Source organism: Planococcus citri, chromosome 5 (genome assembly GCF_950023065.1).
Source record: "Planococcus citri chromosome 5, ihPlaCitr1.1, whole genome shotgun sequence".
NCBI classification, from domain to species: domain Eukaryota; kingdom Metazoa; phylum Arthropoda; class Insecta; order Hemiptera; family Pseudococcidae; genus Planococcus; species Planococcus citri.
This window is the reverse complement of record NC_088681.1, coordinates 35421931-35437156: the sequence shown is the minus strand read 5'-3', so window position 1 is coordinate 35437156 and position 15226 is coordinate 35421931. Positions and strand designations below refer to the sequence as shown.

The following is a 15226-nucleotide window of genomic DNA, read 5'->3' as shown; positions in this document are numbered from 1 at the left end:
CATAAATTAACGATATGAAAGTAATTAATAATAAATTAACGCACGCGCGCGGTCTTCTATAGTATCATTCTTTCTATCGTAAATCTTAATTACGTAAATATAAGAAAATTTGGTTAGAAAAAAATGAATAAATATGTACCACATCGTCCTGAGCTATGAAAATTTGCCGCCGCGACGCGGAGATTGTTTACGAGTAGATACTACAAAGCGATGTATCCATGTGGATGGTACAGACTGTCTCAAAAGTACTGAGAGAATGGTGTGTTGATTTGATCATATGAGGTAGGTTTTGCTCAAAGGATGATTCAATTGGAAGTTCTGGTAAATAGGAACACTTGCGATAATTTGACTCCATAAGATTCCTTGATGATTGAATATAACTAACATTTTTTTTTCTATTTGTGCCCACACTGGTACCACATTCCGTCATCAAATTTCATCCAGTTTGAACTATTTTCATCCAACTTATGTCCAAATAATGCGTAAGATCAAGATCGTTATTTCTAACTCGAAAAATGACAATTTGGACCAGGTTTTCAGCCTATTGATTTATCTGTCTGGCTTCCAAAGGTCATCTGTCAGTCTGCATGTTTGTCTGGCCGGTCTATTAAGGTCATTGACCCATGTGTCTGGACTCTCAAGGTCACTGCCTACTTGTCTACCCTCTCATGATCATCTGTCTGCCTATCTGACCTCTCAAGATTGTCTGAGTGCCTGTCCGACTTTCTCAGGTCGTATGTCTGCTTGTCAAACTGTCCTCTTAAGGTCATTGACCTGTTTGTGTGGCTTCTCAAGGTCGCCTGTATTCGTGTTGAGGATCTCGAGATCATTGACCTGCCTTTCTTGCCTCTTAAGGTCAGTAACCAACAGTTCTGCCTCTCATATTCGTTCGTCTAGCATCTTGAGGTCATTGACCCACGTCAGTGTGGCTTCCTAAGGTCATCTGTCTGCCTGTCTGGTCTCTCGAGGTTACCTACACAGGCCTGTCTGGCTTTTCCAAGGTCTTATGCCTGCTTGACTGTCCTCTTGGGGTCATTCACCCGCCTGTCTGGTTTCTTAAGGACGCGTCCTTCTTTCTGTTTGTTCATTTAAGGTCATTGACCCGTCTGTCTGACTTTTTACAGTGATTTTGTTTGCCTGTATGGCCTGTTAAGATCATTGGCCCTTTGTGTCTGGCTTCCCATGGTTGTCTGTCTGCCTCTCTGGTCTCTTCAGGTCACTGACCTACCTGTAGGTATAGCCTCTCATGGTCATCTGTCTGGTCTCTTAGGTCATTGACCCGTCTATCTGGCTTCTCAAGGTAACTGACGTGCCTGTCTAGCTTCTCACGGTCATCTGGCTGTCTCGTCTACCTCTTGGGCCTTTCAGCAATTTAATAATTTTGTTCCGAGTTCTTCTAAATCAGATGTGGTAAATCTAGAAGAGGGTTGAGGATTATGATTAGGTAAATATTTGGGATTATTCTGGATGAACTTCTTGAAGTGATTTTTAATTAATTTTTCTGAGGTAATTTTGAATCAGTTTTTCGACAAATTATGTTTAAAGAAATGAACCTGCAAACGAAGTGAATAAGCGACTAACACTTCCTGAGAAATTTTGTGTATCAATTTTGAAAGTTGGCTCATTGCAAAGAAGATGAGAATACTTCTGCGCTGCAATTTTTTTCAAATAGGGTATTCAAATGGTAGCTTTCAATTTTTTTGCACTTGTTGTAAAATGGTGAGCTTTTATCTTGAGGGAGTAAGGAGTACTAATTGTATATTTTTTCCAAAAAGAGATCACTCTCCAAGAGGTCATTATTGTCACATCAATGGAACCATATTTCTGGAAAATACGAAAAAATCCATCTCAAAAATGTCCCTCCTTCCCCTTCCTGCACTATAGAAAATGTAAAGAGAAGAGAATTTTTTTACAACTTGTTATGTTTCTAAAATCTGAGCTCAACAAACTCTCTATAGTTGCAATAGATGTTTTAATTTCTCGTAAACATTTACGTCAGACTTTTGGAACACACTGTATAGCATATGACCAGTAGCCGAATAAATTATCTCGTATTACGCCGGTATCTATCGTCGACGTGAACGCGGCACACATTGTCGGAGACTTTTTCTTTTCTCAGCCGTATAGCCACATCCAGCGAGCATTTTCTTCGACTTTAAAGCGCTAATTTGCATTTGACCTGTGTCGCCGTCGTCGTGTGCGCCGTTATAAACAGGCCACCGTCGTCGTGCTATCTGTTCGACTTCGCGGTCGCAAGCGTAATTGCAAAGCTCTCGAAGAACAAGCCGGGTGCTAAATTTTATACATCTCTCGACCATCTTTTCGTTGTATAGTCGTAAAACCGCGTAAAAAGTTGTTACGATAAAAGCCAAATTTACGATATTATATCTTCCACCAGTTGAACTTCCATAAGGTTATATTGCACACAAACGCGCCGAAAGAGGACGCGGAAGCACAGGGCCGCCGAAAATATCTCTTTTTTTCACCTTCTCTTCCGCCGCCGCGCCGCGCCGTTTCTAAAATTTATAGTATCTACGTACACAAGCCTCTGCATCGCTGCCTTTACTACTACATCGCGCCAAAAAATATGTAATTTTTATCGCCATCGGCGGCAATACACTATACAATACGCAACGACGTCGTTATTCTTTACCGCCGAATTTCCATCATCTTTTCAACTTTTTTTCTCGCTCTCAATTTTTTTTTCGCGAGTATATATCGTTCTATTTGATCACCTGTTCGCGTCGTTCGGAGAAAAAAAGTGCTGTATACATAGACGAATTTTCTTCTTGTTTTTTGCTCGCCGTCTTTTTCGCGGTACTTTTCATTTTAACACCTTTTCTATTCTTTCCTCGATGATTCGTGTAGCTGCGTATAAAATAGCCTGAAAAAATCGTGAGCCTTTTAAACCCAAACTTGGCACGAAAAACATTATTTTTTAAAACGCAATCTTGCACGTGTTCTTTATTCGAGATTCTTTCGAAGGCGTCGTCGTCGATTCTTTTCTTTTTTACAAGAGGTCGGAAAATTTTTCAAAAAAGCTTCACCAAACAATACCGACGCGATTTATTATCAATTTTCATACAACCATGTGTGAGGTTGGTATTCTTTGCTCGTAGCAATATCAATCTTGCGGATTTTTTTATCATAGTGATGATGTAATGGCCAGATATTGCAATTGTATTCATCTAGTCTGGAGAATTCCCTGATGCGAAATTATAATTCATAATTTAGAGGGGATGCTGTACCCACCGTTGCTATGAGGATATGTCCTGTCTTCTCCCTGCAATCTCTGTTGCGTTGGTTTGCAAACCGCTTAACTTATGCAAGAAATTCCAATTCGTATTAAAACTAAAACAATTTGTTATTTTCAGGTTCCTATTTTTTGAAGTGAGTTCAACTACATAAATAAGTAGTTGAAAACATTTTTTTTTTCAGCATACCTACCTAAATAGATATACTTTCTTTTAGTAAGTTTTCTTGATGATAACTATAAATATCAATGTAAGTACATCTACATATCTCCACTCCGGATAAAGTAAGTAGGCTACGTCTCGTGTCGATAATAAACATTGATTAATTATCTGCAAATAAAAAGTTTCACGCCATGAAAATAAAAACCAAGCAATAAATTACCGAGGATAAAATAGCTAGCTCGTTAAAATCAAACTATCTATTTCGTGAATAATTTCCGCGATAATCAGATAATTAGATCGTAATGGAACCATTTTCTATAAATGAACTCAAGGGCAACACTGCGACCAAAAATTGAGATTGTATTCGCATCGAACAATTGGCTCGAAATAGACGAAATTAGCAAAGGCCAATAGATGTAATTTCGTGGCTCAATGTTGATAAAAATCATCGAACACGTATCGATTCAACTACGATAGTAAAATAAACGTGATTCGAATTATCGAATTAAAATTTATGAAGTGATGAGCTGTTGGGTATATGTTTAAAAATACTCTCATCTCTCAGGTGATAAACATTTGTGAAAAATAACGAATATAGAATTAAATATCTACGTAAAAAGGAAAACAGCGAGAAAAATAATAATTCGGAAAAACTATTCATAATTTTTTCTGGACCAAGGAACCATTTTTTTTTCAAATGAGAAATTATTTCGTTTAATTCTTCCTATGTAGGGATATTGGGACTATAAATGAGGATCAATTACGATGAAAAAAATTACTCGATGTGTCTAGGGTACTGAAAGCCATAATCCTGTATTGTGTTATAGGAAAACTCGACAGATGGGATGGGCACAGAGGGATAGAAGGATCAAGACTACATTGCATATTCAGAACACATCCCACCCTCATCATTCATGGCCGAAACCTTAGATGTATTATTATACAACTGGATATAGTATTTCTTATTTTACTCTAATTATCTTCTGTCTGACTGAGACTTTGACTCACAGTATGATATCATCCATCCGATATTTTGAAATTTTCTCAAATCAATATTACGCGATGACCATTTCAAAAAAGAAACAACCGAATTCCGCAATAACGTGAGCTGAATTGAACAAGCTATAGTAAATCTATCGTCGAAACACCTGTACCAGTGCATCTTTATCGACCGTTCATATAACGCCATATGGTTCGAATCAAAGAAATCATAAAAACAAAACTCGAACGCGGCCGTGCACGTAAAAGAAAGCCTGTATATTCCGTACCGATTTCATCGCATTTATGTACCAAATTGATGCACCAAATGGTAGTCATCGTATATGTACTTTAAATTACTGCTCGTTATAGCCATACTACGGTGTAGGATACCATAAGCAATGATTTTACGAGAGTTGCCGTCCATATCATACTTATTATATTATCTTTTCTTTTTCTTTCATTTTTCCTGTACTGAAACTCGTCGAGTGAAACGTGCGCTGAAAAATTCAACCTATCAGCTTCTCATTTGAAAAGCTTCCTCAGAGGCATGTACGCGAAATGGAAATAAAAAGGTTGCGTAAATATTTTGTCCGTCGTCGTGTTTGATGTGTTCAAATAAAAAAGAGAGGTAAGACACCTCGAAATATCACGTTACCTACTTCGATTCAATATTATGCACATAACGCAGACAAGTTTTCAAATGACCTTTTTGTATTACGAAATGCGAATATTGTAGGGTTGTATAGGGGCTCTTTATCTACATATATCTATTCTATGTCTTATTTACCTGTTCCCCTTTATCCTTTTCATTTATCATAGTGATAAAAAGTTTAGTTGCTGTATCAATATTGAATTTAGACAGACTTTCATTGATATTATTTGGTTGGGTTGGTGAAAATTGAACGTTTCAAATTGCACGTGAAAAATTGCACGTGTGGAATTGCACGTATACAATTGAACGTGTGTGATAATTGCACGCATGTGAAAATAGAACGTTTACAGCGTTCAATTATTACGTTCAACTATGTGTATTGTTCTGAAAAGACTAAAAATTAAGTTCAGGCCCTATAATTTTGGTCAGTGCACATTGAGCACCCTCTCGACCGCTTTAGGGAGTTGTCGCGAAATTCCATGAGTTCGATTTCAAAAGTAAATTTTTTATCTGCTCATAAATTCCAGAAAAAATGAAAAAAATTCAAGTAATACCGTAAATTTAACATGAGGTCGATTTCAGACGGTTTCAACATGTTCAAGGGGCCGGTAGCCATATTTCGAACGTTCAAAAGTTGATTTAGACGGTTTTTATTGTCGTCGTCGTGGTTCCTTGTCCTTTACAGGACATTGGAAATCGCATTTTTGTGGTACTCTAACAGAGTGAGGCGAATGCCTATTGCCACTGCGATTATTCTGGGGAATCGACGTTGAAATTTCAAAAATACAACCGGAGGTTCCAGTTCCAGAACGCCTTGAAACCGTCTCCAATTGACTCAGCATGTTGAAGTAAATTTTAGCTTTCCACCTTCTTTGAGTAACATTTTGCGAAAATTTCAACTTACAAAAATCCGCTGGAGGCTCCAGAACTGCTCAGAAGTCAGAACGTTTTGAAACTGTATTTTGGGTTGGTGAAAATCTCACATTATTAAATCATTTTGAGACGTTAAATTTGCCGACGTTCTATTTTCACATGCGTGCAATTATCACACACGTTCAATTGTATACGTGCAATTTCACACGTGCAATTTTCTTACGTGCAATTTCATACGTGCAATTTGCCGGTCCCCTATTTGGTTGCTGCTTCTTTTTAGCTGGGGGGGGGGGGTACTTTTTTTGTATTAAATGAATTGAATAATGTTGCAATTTCTGAAGAGATTATTAGGGTCCATTTAAGTAGGTATATTATGAAATTGAAAGCTTAATGTAGGTTTTATCTTTTCAGTCTTTTCATTTTTTTTTTGCCTGACTATTGAAATTAAGAAAGATGTGAATATACGATTCAAGTACCCACCTCCTTGTTTGATCCATCCTGCATATATCTTAAAATCTTCATTCCATTTTGGTCTCGATTCTGAAAACCATTTTTTTTTTTTTTTTTTTTTGGAAAATACTGCCTTTTAAGTTTAACTAAACAAAATATAAATATTGTTGAAAGGAACTATCCAACACTATGTGTATAAAATGTTGAACAATTGAGAACAAACTTTTGAGGCAACATTTCTTGAGAGTTAGGATAGGTGATGTGCTCGTAAGACGTGAACCTCAAAATTCGTTGAAAATCACATCTTCTTCGTAGTTTTACAATCCACTATTTCACGTTTTTGCATTATTTCCAATCCTTTGATTTGTTTCATTTTCATCGAAAAACCACAAAAGATGAAACTTACCCCCTCAGCTCCTACTCAAAAATTGAAATGTTCACCTTTCTACAAGTACATTTCAATCATTAGATTTTGGCCCATTATCTTCAAGAAAAACGTACTCTATAATAGTTTCGACCCCCCCCCTCACCACTCTATAATCCCCATAAATTTCTAAAAGTAATCCCAAACCCGTTTGTGGGTAAAACTCCGCAAAATAATGAATTTTTTTGAAAATGAAATTTTTCAAAAAAAATCCTCACACTGATTGAGATTTTTAAAAGAAATTACCATTTCTTTTTTTTGACAGAGAGAGAGGATTTTTCAACTTTAGAGGCCTCTAATAAGAGAGTAAAGGACCGAGGGAGCCTTGTCTCTTGAAAAGAGAGATATCAGAAGATAAAAAATAAGGATTTAATTATTTTCTCACTCGAGAGAACAAGTCTGGTTGGGAGGAGGGAGTATGTGCGTTTTTTGTCAAATTCGAAGCATTTTTGTTACAGATAAAATTTTGCAGAAAATGAAAATTTATTTGAATTTCTCCATATAAAAATCTATTTTATCAGATCAACCAAAATGCAAGAGGAGAATAAGTTGGCTACTTGTATACCTACCCAAAAACAACAGAACGAAACTTCGGCCGCATTTGACAGCATGTAGATAGGTAGATACTAGATATGTATAAAGGTATGTGAAAGCTAGTCCAAAATTCAAAATTTCATTCATCATTGGCATCTGGTGGCACGATAGTTGCGGCGCGTTAATTTATCAGCTTGAAATTACAACTTGTGATAATACGCACGTAAATGTCGTTAAAATACATCACCGTTTCCATATCCACATAGTTAAAATTATGATACACTGTACAGTACACATATCTGAGGTACAGATGTGAAAAATAGCTACTTGATCTTTCATAATAATATATCTACATACGTGTATTCCTATAGGTAGGTAGTAGGTAGGTAGGTATGGAAAAGTAGAAATGCAGCACAGAGCGCCTCTGCCTCAAATACCGCCATCATAGTCGGCTTAGCCGTATGCCCCCTCTCTGCACTGACACATGTATGACGAAAATATTTTTTAAAAAACATCTGTAAACAGTCACAAATCATTTTCGAAACGAGTAGCGTCGGTGCCGGTGTCGGACACGCTTCTAAACGTATCCATATTATTTCTACACGACAACGACAGCATAGCTGGCGTGTGGTTAAAGAGCTACTGAAATACGGTGATATTTTCCCTTAGCACTAGATACTTATCATTGTAGAATAGATATACACATAAACGTATACCTGTGACAATCTAGGTATACGAGTATGTAGGTAGTCGCTAATAATGGAGACATTTTTCATTACTAATTTTCGTCAAGTCCAAAAGTACATCCTTCGTCATCAAAAACACGTATACTATAATTTTTTGGTCCATTAAGTCGAGCCTTTATTAATACGAATGCGGACGCGCGTATTTACTAAACTGTTATTACCACATCCTGGCACGCTCGCCAAAGCCTCCACTTCCGGTAAGCCTTACCATACTATACACTGCGAACCGAAGCATCATCGTCGTCTATCAAGAAGACGTATTACCAGAGTAAGTACTTAGACTTGGTTTTCATTAAGTTTCTCATCTCGATTCTACCTTTTCTTCTTCGTAGACTAAATAGGTGTTTTGTTGTTTTATGGAAGAAAATTCGTGTAGTGGGAATAGAGCTTTTATTTTGACATTTGAAAGGACAGAGAAGTCCCTTCAAATATTGACAGAGGCACCCTGTTGATACTAGGCTTTTTATTTATTTATTTATTTATCCTATCTAGTTATAAGTCCAAATATACGAGAGAAAAAATCGACAGATATTTGATAGAGGACACTGTGTATAATTAGGTATAGCAGATCTGTCTCATTTGGTATAAAATGTGCGTCTACGACGAGCATATAATGTACCTTATTCGATAATACAATAGCTCATTTCTGCTTATTCAATCAGAACCATCGCCAGAATACCTAATTTTCCCATTCGTATTCCGTTAAGCGAAACGTATAGTGTACAATATTATACGATCGCAACAGCAGGTATCGCGTTTTGATTTTGTTTTACGATTTGGTAACGTTCGATTTCTCGACCATTGATTGCGTGCTCAATATAGATACATTCCTTATACGTGAAATACGAAACAGGTAGGCATAGGTATATCCAGATTTACGTACCTATATAGCCAATTTCCATACTCCATAGAGTGCTCGAAGAAGTGCCACTTGGAGGAAGACGGGGGGGTGGGGGAGATAAACCACACGAGGGTATACCTAAAACCCACACCTGTAGCGAACGATTTACGTATTTTTTGGTTCAAATTGCGCGCAGCCCAGCGCGTTAATTTTAAACCATACCACGTGATACGTAATTTGAAAAAATATATAATCGAATCTGGTCTATAAATAATTCAACGTCTCGTTTGAATTATTCGTACACCTCGACTGCTGGCGATGAAATTACATCGACTTGAACTTTTGAAATTTAGTTATAACGAATGATCCGACCAGGGCTGGCGAGCGATGAGGTGCTCCGCGCTACACCGTTCGTCGCGCCATTTAATATGTAAATTCGACTATTGAGCATATTTTACGCTCCGCTATACAAATAGTGAAACCATTCAAAAATTCGAAACCAATTAAATACCGCATTTCGAGTTACATTGTTTGCCTTACACGCAACGTGCTTATTACCGAGCGATATGCATTTGCACGAAATCGCCGAAAGATACGATACACCGTCGAGAAGGGAAATTACGACGATAATTATCTCGCGAACGCCACCAAGCCACGCCGCCACGCCGCCGCGTCGTTATCGCCACCGCAACCTGTCTCACCTATAGAAAAATTAATGGAATGAGAGGAGAGAACTCGTCGTGATATTTTGGTTTCGTGTTCGTTTTCTACCAATAAGTTACAGTTTGGTATAGCACCTTGTTCTGGTATTTGTATGGTTTTATAATATGGCTTATTGGAAAAATCAAGCAAAGAAGTCCAACTTTCGATTTCTACCAAAAATTGGAAAAAGTCTCGCTTTTTGTCAATTTTTCTGAAAAGTCTCGTTTCTTGATAAAAATCGATGAAAATTGTCGTTTTTTGGCGAAAAATTCCAAAAAATTTTATTCTTCTCAAAAAACTGCTTAAAATTTTGGTTTTTACAAAATGTTGTGCAAAAGTCACACCTTTTGGGACAAAAATATCGAAAAAGTAACACTTTTTTGTCAAGTGTCAAAAAGTCCAGATTTTTGCCAAAAATTGGAAAAATTCTTGCATATTTTACCAAAACTGCTAAAAATCTCTCTTTTATATCTACCAAAAAATTTCGAAAAATTTTCATTTGAAGAGTGATATTCCAAAACTCGCTTTGTCCATTTTCACAACTTTTCAGGAAAGAGGAAAAACAGTTTCCCTTTAAACGGGTAAATTGGCTTTTTAGGCGAGTTTAGCACTTTATTTGGGTGGATTTATGATGTAGGAGTGTAGGTATACACTTCATCCACTAAATACTGCTGAAAAAAATTTCAATAAAAATGAACAAAGCGCGTTTTGGAACATAATTTTTTTTTAAATATTCAGTGAATTGGCTATTTAGGTGAGTTCAACACCTCATTTTGGTAGGTTGATGGTGTAGGAATGTGAGTTAATACTTCATCTACCAGGTACCACTGAAAACTCAACTTTGATAAAAATGGACAAAGCGAGTTTTGGAATATCACTCTTCATTTTCTTTCATAAATTGCCAAAAAGACTGTCCAACTTTCGTTTTCTGCCAAAAATTGGAAAAAGTCCTGCTTTTTGTCAGATTTTCCAAAAAGTTTCGTTTCTTGATAAAAATTGTTTTTTGGCAAAAAATTCCAAAAAATTTCACTCTTCTCAAAAAACTGCTAAAAATCTCGTTTTTTTTCAAAAAGTTGCTCAAAAGTTGCACTTTTTGCGACAAAAATGGCGAGAAAGTAACACTTTTTTGTCAATTGTCAAAAAGTCCAGCTTCTTGCCAAAAATTAGAAAAATTTTTGCTTATTTTTACCAGAATTGTAACTAAAAAGCCTCGGTTTTTTTTCCACAAAGATGCGAAAAATTTTCATTTTCTGTCATAAAAATTGCCGCAGCTTCAGTTGCTAAAAAGTTTCGCATGCCAAAGTTTTGATCCATGTTTCATTATCAAATTTTAATTAGAATGTTTTTTTTTAAATAATTTTTTTGCCTGAAATTCAATTTTAAAGTTTTGTTTTTTTTTGTGATTTTTTCTGCACAACAATTTTTTGCTCAACGTTTTGTATTTTATTTTCTTTTTTTCATTTTTTTTCCATTATTAATAAAGTTATATTTTTTAGGGGGGGGTGGTTGTGAAATTTGGTGACATGTCAGAAAAATTTACCCATTCGCGCCCCTGTTTCCAAGTATTTCAAGATCGCCGAGTACGATTGACTGGTCCATTTCAAATAATGATCCCCTGTTCATTGAAAGACAAATTTTTCTACTCGAATATGCTGAATTTCGGTTCAGAATTAGTCATAAAATGTCATGAAAAAAAAATTGGGAATCATTTTTTGGCTGAAGTTTGAGCCAAAAAAATGGAAAATTTTCATTACAAGGGAGTATCTACTATTGTGAAAATATAAAATAGAAAAGTGGATTCTTCGCATCGACAATTCCCTCCCCCCCACACACATACATACACGCTCACAAGAAATATCTACTCGATTCGTGACAGAAAATTTAAAAAACAATCTAAATGACTTGAAAATATTGCTAGATTAACGCATTAAAATTGCTGCGAATTAACAATAGATGAAAATTTAGCAGAAATTGCAGCTGTATGAAAGCACTGTAAATCTCTATGAAATTGCTGACATTTTTCATTTTCAGTAAAAATTGGCAGAGATTTTCTCAAAAAGAGTTTCAAATATGTTAGAATGATGGGAAAACGCAAGAAAATCATTAAAATTGATAAAAAGTAGTGAAAGTTCATAATTTGTTTCATTTTTCTTGTGTTTGATTTTCAAATGATTTTACGTAAGTATTTTAAACCTATCTTCGTGCAGTCTTTCGCAAGTTTTACAAATTTCCTTAAGTAGGTACATACTTTTTGGTAACGTGAATTGATTTTTATATTGAAGTAGTTGTGTTTTTATATTAAGACGTATACATATCATTTTCACCATTTTTTTATTACAAAATTAGGTATCATACCGTTTTCATCTAATTTCACTAAAAATAATTTATCACTTTTTGGGAACTGCATTGATTTTTTTTGTAGGTAGGTAGGTAGGTAGATACCTTGTATTTTTATATAATTTCACTATTTGTATTTTTTAATACTTTTTCTTGAAATTTTTGACAAATTCCATCAATTTAATGGTAACTTATACATACAATGGGTTTGCTTCTTCTAAATTTTGTCGAGTTTCACTGAAAATTTCATCATTTTTTTGTTAGGTAGTTCGTGTTCTTAAATGAATTATTTTAAAGACGCTTTCATGCGACTTTTCCATTTTAAGTATGTACCAGCATTTCTTCAGTTTATGATAATTTTTATAGATGTTTGTCCTTGAGATGAGCATAATCCAGGACTCAGGAGGCAAATTCACATGACATTTTTTCGCTTAAGACACACTTCTCTTCAATTCTGAGTTTTCCACACTTTCAAAAAAAAAATTCTGTAATTTTCATCTTCGAAGAAAAGGGAAAAAAACCTTTCAAAATCCAACGAAAAATCCCATCAACGCGATAAACAAAAATGTACCCCACATCGACATTCCACGTACGAATGAACTGGAAAGAAAAACACCTTCGATATACACAGAAAGGAACAAATTTGTCTAGAGGAAAAAAAAAAGTTTTCACTTCAAAGGAAAATATTTCAGCAACACATTTGCCATACATGTAGGTACCTCTATCCTACAGTTGCTAGCGTGCCACTTTGCCACTTCGTACACATTGTGCGTTATTAACCGAACACATCGATTTAACAACCTCACTCGTTATTGTAATTTTTCACTTTATGACGTTGTGACAACAAAGAGTACATATAGGTTCAAAGGGCATGCCGAATGTAACCAGCAGATTTAAAAATATATGTTTTTGAAGTTCAGAAGCTGTTAATAATGACGCGTTTTTCTTCTCTTTACACATTTCTTATCTGAAAACGAAGCGCGGAATGAGGATAGGGAAAGGGAGGCGCGAGGCGGGCCTTAGAAAAATGATAAACTCCAACTGTGTCAACTTATATACTTACCGTGTGTGGTCTATTTCTTTTTGAAGAAATTTTTTCACGTTAAATTTATCTCGGTCGTCACCGTGGCACACGTAACAATACTCCTAATACCGCTTATAGTTAGTAGATTAAAGATTCCACTACGATGAGCAGCCGGGTACCGGTAAAGTTCGGTAAGTCATACTGCGAGATACTACGGTGATTCCATTAATAATTCTCTGGCCCATTACAGCGCATTAATTCGTTGTGTAGAGACAATTTCTCACTATACAGGTGCAGCTGTATTTACAAGTGAAGTGTTCGATAGCAGGCCTGGAGCCTTAGACTAGTGGATATGTTTAATGGAATGGAACAGTGATAGATTGGAATGGAATTGGGCATTAAAATATTACGTGTACTCTTGAGAAATCAAAGTTTGAGCCTCGATTTACCAACAATCAATTTTTGAACATTTCAGCTAAGCAAAGGAGATTTACGATTTCGAAGAAGTTGATTTGATTTTTGATCATTTTAAAATTATTCCAACTCTTTTCTTTCCCTCTAAAATATTTTATTTTCCATTGATATTTGATTTTGGAGCATAATTTTTGATCGAATATGAGGATATGAGCATTTGAGTAAATCAGATTCATGAAGAATTCACGATGCAAAGATAAAACAACTCAGTTCCTGTTATTTGCACTGCTTTCATCTGATAAATCACATCATAAACCACCACATTTTCACACAACTCTTTCACATAGGTTCAGAGTGGCATTCAACCCTATATTCTGCCTTGTTTTTGAAAAAGTGAAAAACTCGACCGACGCATTCAGCAAGCCGAACACGCAATATTTGCAGAATATCCCGAGGATATTTTAATTCTCGTTCAACTTTTACACGTCATATCCATTTATTCACTTATTACAATTCTATGTTTTCGCACCGTCGTCGTCTGCAATCTCGCAGTGAATTTTTCAGACAACAGGCGACCGACAACGGCGTTTTTCTCGCTTACAATACAACAGCGAGGCCGATTGTCGAAAGGGATTTGTATGCGCCAAAGCCACCAAGTTTTACGTTCGAATACGAATACATTTTCGGTATGCGCGATGCTGCATCTTTCGCATGGAAAGCCTATTCTCTGAACGCATCTCGGGGCTCGTGGCACGAGATAATTTCCTCTACGAATCAATTCGCCGGCATTAAGGCGGCTTTTCAAATTTCACCGAGTTGGTCTTCAAAATTAAATTTGTTTCACCTCTGGCGGAATTATTTTCCGGCTTATTTCTCACCACCAACGTCGCCATTGCTGTAGCCGGTAGGGATGGTAAAATTAGAAGAAAAAAACTTAAATAACGAGTTGTTTATTTTATAATATAACCAAAACTCGAACGTACTCGTAGTAGACTCTCGAGGTATACTCATTCTGGTGCTATTTTTTTACTTTTACTTTTTTAGTTATGTGGATGAGCGCGTATTTCTATGCCAGAATAACATCCAAAAGTAAGGGAAAGGGTGACAGGGGAGAAACAAATAGAAATAAAGCCTAATGGTAACAAGTTATAAGCACAAAAATACGACTACCTTTAACTCTCGGCGTCCGAGTTAATTTATACCGACGAAATTGGAATGCTTTAAATTTTTTATACACACGAAATCGTGGTACTTTCGTTTCCATAGTGACGGTGTTTCTTTTTCTTTTTAATAATAATAATGGAAAAATAACTTATAAAATAACTGCCGCGACACATACGCATTACACACGTTTGAAAGAGAGAGAGAGAGAAAAACGACGCACTATACCTACCTACGCGTAAGCCCTACTGTACCATACCATATACAATATGAGTACTTTTCAGAAACTTTAACATACATAGGTAGTAGCTAGTAGTAGGTACTATATATTCATAAATCTAAACAACTAAAAAATATTTTTTAGCCAGGTTTACGACGTACGTATATTTTTCGTGTATTTTCCCCTCTCCCTAATCTCGTCCTACTTTCGTTTTGTACCTCGGCTCTTCTTATTCGGGCAGGTATTTTTGTTTTATATGAAAAATTACTCGATAAAAAATACGCTTTTCTTGTCTCCGTGCGTTTGTAAGGTATACGAAATTATTATTTTTTCAAGCAACTTTACCCTACATACCTGGTTCTTTTTTCACGCTCCACTTGGAATTTTTTTCCTTCCAACGTTTAATGAGAATGCTAGAAAAAATACTACGTAAGAAAGACCTTTGGAAAAA

General features: G+C 36.0%; 1 protein-coding gene across 3 annotated transcripts in view; it reads left to right on the top strand.

Moving 5' to 3' along the window:
* Ddr (discoidin domain-containing receptor 2) overlaps positions 1-15226 on the top strand; it is a 283685-nt gene that overhangs the window by 77221 nt on the left and 191238 nt on the right. The gene's annotated exons all lie outside the window — the stretch shown is intronic.